This window comes from Cyprinodon variegatus, unplaced genomic scaffold (genome assembly GCF_000732505.1).
Source record: "Cyprinodon variegatus isolate N-32 unplaced genomic scaffold, C_variegatus-1.0 Scaffold526, whole genome shotgun sequence".
NCBI classification, from domain to species: Eukaryota; Metazoa; Chordata; class Actinopteri; order Cyprinodontiformes; family Cyprinodontidae; genus Cyprinodon; species Cyprinodon variegatus.
In genome coordinates this window covers 360394-365842 of record NW_015150979.1, presented here as the reverse complement: position 1 = coordinate 365842, position 5449 = coordinate 360394, and the positions used below count along the sequence as shown (strand labels likewise).

Below are 5449 nucleotides of genomic sequence, written 5' to 3'. Positions count from 1 at the left end.
TAATCGATGAATCGGCCGATTATTTTTTCGATTAATCGATGAATCGGACAAAAAATATTGTTTATTTTGGAATAAAGAGGTTAATATAAAAAATATTTTTTGTCCGATTCATCGATTAATCGAAAAAATAATCGGCCGATTCATCGATTTTTAAAATAATCGTTAGTTGCAGCCCTATTGCCACTGTGTGGCGCCTGGGAAGCATTGTGGGTTTAAGGGTCTTGCTCAGAGACCCAGAGTGGCAGTCTGTGGGAGTGGGGCTTGAACTCAGAACCTTTAGGCTACTACTTCCCTGCAAAGTTTGACATTTCATTTAAATGTTTAACATTTTACTGAGGTTAATCATCGTTGCTCTTAGGCCAAAAATATTTTAGCAAGCCTATATATTTGCAAAAACTTTAGCTTGCTGTTTAACACTGTAACTTGGGTCTGGGTTAGGGCTTGAATGCCTACATACCAGTTAAATTCCCATGCCAAACAAACACTTTTAAAATCTTTTATCCCAATACAGGAAATGCTTAGGTTAAGCAGTTATTTTATGATGAAAAAAGTGAAATAGAAACAAAACCACCTTAAATGAAACAATGTATTTTGTGGATTTTACTTAAATATTCTTTTTCTTATTAAAAATGAAATGTTTGTTTAGTTTGCTGTTTTAACCGAAGCACCTATATCTCTAGTTATGGCTACATGCATCCATAAGTCAAACCCACAGAAAAGGCCAAAAAAACATAAGAATTGTGTTCGTCTCTCTGAAGATTCGCCATTATTGCTTCAAACATATGAAGAACTGTTGGTACTTGCACATAATAAACAGATTACTAGGAAATATGCTGCCCCTAGAAGTGTCCCAACGGGTTTTTTCACCTTCAGATACTGTATGTTCTGGCAAGAGAAAACTGTTTACACAATATACTAAGAAAAACCAACATCCTGCATGACCTTTTACAGAAAACACCTTGTCACTTGTGTTTTTCCTCTTTTTCATCTGGATTTCAGTTTAGCTTAAATATTTGCATAGACAAAAGCATATTAGATTGGGTCCTTTAATAATTCATCAGCAGAATGGAGTTATTATGCAACTTACAGCTTCAACACTTAAAACCCCTCAGCTCCCACCTTCTTAGAGCTTGTGCACAAATGCATTGCAAACCCAAATGACACTGGCCTGTAAATAATATAATAAGTCCTACATGCTTGTGATTTATCTCATTTGAAAGCTGAGATGTTTTAGCTTCTGGTGATATGCATACAAACTGTAATGTTAACATTTTCTCTATACTGAGAACAAAAATATGCACGATTTTTGGAGCAAACTGTTTAGTGAATGAGCCCACATAACATAGATAATCTAAGATTGTGGATATACCTCATTACACACATGGAATATGTGTTTTTATCCTTATATTTTTTTATTTTTGCATGGAAAAAAGAAACTTTGGTTGATTAGTACAACACTTGAACATATTTTATGGGAAATACAAATGGATATTATTTTTCCGTGGAGTGTTATGGAGAAAATTAGTCTATATATGCCACGATAGAATGTGTTTTAGAAAACCAGAAGATTAAAACAAGGTAAGAAGGGAAAATGATTTAATCTAATTGATGATAGATTATTAGGTAATGGTGTTTGTCGAGTTTGGTTGGCTTACAATTTAGTTGATGGTTGCTTTCTTTGGGATCACCGGATTCTAAAGCGGTACCACATGTTGGGTTTCACAGTGGCTTCAGCTTTGGTTTTGGCTGCACCTTGGCACAGTGGGTAGCAATGCTGCCTTGCAGAAAGAAAGTTCTGCGTTTGATTCCCGGCCTGGGGTTCTTTCTGCACAGAGTTTGCATGTTCTCCCTGTGCATGTGTGGTTTATCTCTGACTACTCCAATAACATGGCTGTTCGGTTAATTGGCTTCTTTAAATTGCCATAAGGCTTGAGTGTGTATGTGCATAGTTGTATGTCTCTGTGTTGCCCTGTCACAAACTGTCCAGGTTGCACCCGCTGGTTGTGCAAAATGCTAGTAGCTGCTGTGATTTAAAATATCTGTGGTTCAAATTGCTGTTTATGAGTCAAGATACTGTGTCTCTTAAACAGAATGGCCTGGAGCGAAGGCTAGGAAATACCTGAAATCTCAATAACTGAAGAAAATATGTCCACCAAAATCTCTATAATTTCCCTGAATTTTGACTCAGAACCGTACAGCATTCTGGGGGATGTAGGCACATCGATTAATTTAACCTCTCACAGGCCCAGAGGGCTCGCCTCTTAGCTATGAGGGGTAACGGTGGTAGTGCTGATCTATTTTTAAACGTTAAATACTATGTTAAAATAGGGTTAGTGTAGCAATTCAATTTTGGCCTTTCATCCCTTGTTCTAATTTTAAATAGCGAAAACAAAACAAAAAGCAGTTATTAATATCAACTGATATGAAAGGCTTTTATGATGATACATTTTCAGTCATATCATACAGCCCTTCCGGGATCAGAAGATTTTAACTCATGGAGTAAAAATGTTCCATTTCACCTACATCCTTGTCTGCTTATTATGTGATGACTTAAAAGTAGATTTGAGATAAGAAAACAAATCACTTACTGAAAATACTTTTGAAGAAAATAATGTTTTAAATCTGCAGAAAGAGAAATATAAAAAATATGACGTTTTTTTACGACACCAACTCCCTAAATGCCAATGAATCTTAGGTACGTAAACTCTAAAACCCCCTATGGTCACTAATGAGTTAGTAGGATCATATTAACAGTGCAGCATCCACATATGTATGAGTCTATTATAAGTATCAAAGTATATCTAGGTTTTAAATGGTTAAATTTGAAAAGTTCTAACAATTTTTAGTACCAAGTTCAGTGTTTTTATAGGTAACAACCAAATTCTGAGTATCTATTCAGGTAAAACTACACAATAGCAAGTTTTGGTTCCTAAACGCATCACTGGAACACAGAGGGACTGGAAGTGTGGGGAGTCTCCCATTCTCTGCATCAAAACAGCACAAATGTGTTGGATGCTTCCAAAAACAAAGCAAGCATTGCTTAAACAGAGTGGTAGAGAGTATGGCTCCACTTTTCAAAAATGCAATACAGCTTATCCTCAGTGCAATATTTGTAATGCAAAGAACAAGGACAGTGGCAGTAATACCTCTAATCTGAGGAAGCAGCCAGTTGAGCATATACATTTCCAGAAAGGTTAAACAAAAGTTTCAACAGCGCATATTTGTTTCAACTTTCTCAGATCTACAGCTGTGATTCCTGCAATCAGCACTGACAGCACACCTGCGTCCTTGAGCAATGCACTGTATGCAGCCAGCAACATTGGTGAGGCAATAAATGACCACTAGCTCTGAATGTATGGAGCATAGAGTTAGCTGCAGCTACTTTGCATACCTCTATACGTCACCTCCAACAAAGAGTAATAGAGCTGTTGTATGGAAGCCAAATGAGTATCACCTATTATATAGGTTATTATATGTATATAAATCATTATAGATATAACCAGTATGTCTTTAAAGCAGCCCAGAGCAGATTTTCTGACTTATTAACCAATTAATAACTGACAATTAGACTCTATCTAATCTATAATACAAACAAAACACCAAAATACCACATTACTATGTTCTAAATTCAAATTATCATATATGTATTTTAAACATTTTCTTTTATTTTTCTTAATAAGATAGTTGTGCTACTATATTTTCACAAAGATCACAATTGAAGAATCCTGATTCCAACTACTGCATCTAGAGCTGCAAAATGGGAAGAAGTATAGTGATCAAAATATACTAATTCTGACTCACAACAAACCAAAACACCAGTGATGTCATTCAACGTGCTTATTGTACTTTTTAAACCATCATTTTAAAGCCTTATTTATAATACATACATCTGCAGAGGCAGCAGTACTCAAGAACTAATCCAAACTCAGTGATTCAGTTAGATTCGAAAGAGAAACAGAGACTTCCTTCTTCCTCTTTGCTGAAAATGGACAAGCAGAACAGTAGTGGGGAGAGTCCAGTTGATCCTTTAGGGACTTAAAGAGGCATTTCCGTGGCTGAAGCTGAGCTGATGATGTTACCCGCATAGACTCCATCCTTCCTTCTGAAGAACTAGTCCCTGCATGTTTATATAGCTTCAAAGCTTTTTATCCAAATACAAATTTTTACTTTTGACAGAAGCATAAGACTCTCTGTGTTTCATAATCCCACATATTCAGAGCTGTTGTGCTCGGATCTTGGGCCTTGATCAACAAGGATTACAGTTCAATGACAGGATATTAAGATTATTCATTTTAAATCTGTTTAGTGTTGGTTTTAATGTTTTACAAACATCACTAAGCTTAAGGTGAAAGCAAATATAAAACCACTGGGAGCAAGGCATAGGTTGGTGTAAATTGAGTTAGCAAAGAAGACTTTTATTTGTAAAGAATAAAAAAGAAGTGAGGGTTTTGTTTTGTTTTCTTTTATTTAATGAGAGGATAAAAAGCATTTTTAAAGACGGACACTGTGTTTGGCTGTTTTGCATGAAGTTGTTTTGTATCAAAAACATGGCAGAAATAACCTTCATCCTTCATCACGTCTTGCGCGCAAACATACGCAGGCCTCCGAAAGCAAAAAGGGGCCCTTGTTTAAAAATAAAAACGCCACAAGTACAGTATATGCTCTCTATATTTGAGCTTACCTTGAGTGAAGTTTAGGTTTCAAAACACGGACAGTTATTAAGGTCGTCGCCTTTTCTTTTTCCTTTTGCTTAGAAGTTCTCCGACTGGCAGGCCATAGTCCTGACGTTTACTTTGGAGTCAAAAAGAAGAAAAGTCGTTTGGTTTTTTTTTTTTTTTTTTTCCTTATTTCTGGCGAAGAGAAAGTCAGCTTCGAGAGCAGGGCGGATAAAATTCAGCGCCGAGCGCAGAAAGACAGCCAAGGTTCACTTCCCTGTTGCGCACAATGTGCCATTAAGCAGGGTTGCGTGCTTTATTTCCTGCCTTCACACTCAAAGCAAGTCCTCTCATGAACGCTTTGTCAAAACAAACATCCAGCCCTGTTGGCCAACGTGACGAATCAAGAAGAGATTTTTTTTTTTTTTTTCACCGCATAGCTGAGATGTTAGAGCACTTTCTATCTGCTCTGAACCCTATGTTCTGTTTAGTTTTTGTGCTTAAAATAAACATTATTTCCTCCCCATTTAACGGCTCCTTTACAAATATTTAATCATAATATTAAAAGCAGGATGGATTTTATTAGTGACACGTGTGAAACTTCAAGTATCCGAGGAGGGCTTGGTTTGGTTACTTCCAAAGAAACGTTCGTAGGCGGAGTAATGTTGAGTCATTGTGCCACAGTGACTTCCAGTAAGAGAGGTGATACCATATCTGCTGCAGACAGAGCCTGCTACTCGGATGTTTCCTCTAAACTGTAACCGCTGAAGGAGGCTCATTAGGCGGGGATATAA

General features: G+C 36.8%; 1 protein-coding gene across 2 annotated transcripts in view; it reads right to left on the bottom strand.

Moving 5' to 3' along the window:
- The window catches only part of LOC107095156 (signal transducer and activator of transcription 5B-like), a 47525-nt gene extending 42501 nt beyond the window's left edge, over positions 1 to 5024 (bottom strand). For both annotated transcript variants that reach the window (XM_015391142.1, XM_015391143.1), the window contains exon 1: positions 4682 to 5024. The gene's annotated coding sequence lies outside the window, so the exon portion shown is untranslated. The remainder of the gene's footprint in view (positions 1 to 4681) is intronic.
- Positions 5025 to 5449: the final 425 nt, after the last annotated feature.